The following is a 1,355-nucleotide window of genomic DNA, read 5'->3' as shown; positions in this document are numbered from 1 at the left end:
TCACCATAAGAAAGTTTTAAAATATTGCCTTATTTTTAGAATTCACATTTCTTGTGTTACTGCATCTTGATTTGGGCTGGATAATACCAATGGCACTTTTTTGGAATCGGAGAAGTTTCTACCGATTTTTCACTCTGATATACATATCAAAACTACTTAGAACTCTCTAAATTTTTCTCATGGGTTTATCATCTATTCATGCAAAAGTGAAAACATAATTACTATAGGGCAACACATCTGGAAACTGAGTGGCAAGATCAGGTTGAAGTCATGGAACATTCCAGAGAGGCCAACATTCTAAATAAAAGCAGCTTAAACTCAGAATGCTCTTCAGTAAGGGATGATGGTTTTGGCTTCTGCAGTGGCCTCATTGATGATCTGCCATTAAGAAGCTTTCAACAAGTAAATTTTTTAAAATGTGCCCTTTGGAAAGAGGATGAAGAATTTTATTAACAGTAAGCATTAGATACATCTATTCACTTAATTCAGAGTGCTTTTCAGATAGTCTCACATTGTCATTCTTTGCTTCTAGCACTACATTGTTCTATATAATAATCATTAGCCACGTGTGCCCATTGAACAACTGAAATATAGCTACTGAGACAGAGAAACTGAATGTTCAATTTAATTTAATTTTAATTCCTTTAAATTTACAAATTGAACATCAAATATCTCATGAGTATTTTAATATTAATGATATGTGAAGATGGTAATATCTTGAATGTATTGGTTTAAATAAAGCATATTATTAAAGATTTCACCTGTTGCTTTATATTTTTTGTCGATGTGACTACCAAAATATTTTAAACTACATATGTGGCTTGCATTATATTTCTATTGGACAGCCCAGTTCTACTTTGTACTTGTTAGTGGCTCAAAGATGTCTAAGTTACCTAGATGCACAATCTCTCCTCATTTTCTCTCACATAGAGTGATGATTATATATCTGTTTTTCATTCATTGATTTATAGCTCATTCAAGAAGAAATGACTTTGATTCTTCCATGTAATTTCCCAGTTTCTTGGAGAATATCTTGTTTTTTTTTTTCTGAGAACAAGTTCACTATTATCAAATAGTCAGTCACCAAATGTTCCCCAGTTTCTTTCTTCCTTGGCTGTCTTTAATTCTCCAGCCTAACACATGCCAACAATTGTAAGCATGTTATCAGAATTTTTTTTTTTGCTTATATTTTCAATTAAATAATGCCTCCAAGATCTCTTAATTTAATCTGCTTCCATCCAGCTAGTGTATTAGCTCCTCTAGATTTCTGAACTTGGCCTTAAACCTCTGCTCTCTCCTTGTCACATCCCAGATCCTTTTGTTGATCCTGATTTAAATTACTTCCCATGGTTTCC

Source organism: Delphinapterus leucas, chromosome 4 (assembly GCF_059928025.1).
Source record: "Delphinapterus leucas isolate spDelLeu-1000000601 "Yukka" chromosome 4, BTC_Dleu_Yukka2, whole genome shotgun sequence".
NCBI lineage: Eukaryota > Metazoa > Chordata > Mammalia > Artiodactyla > Monodontidae > Delphinapterus > Delphinapterus leucas.
The sequence above is the reverse complement of the archived record's forward strand: the minus strand, read 5'-3'. Positions refer to the sequence as shown.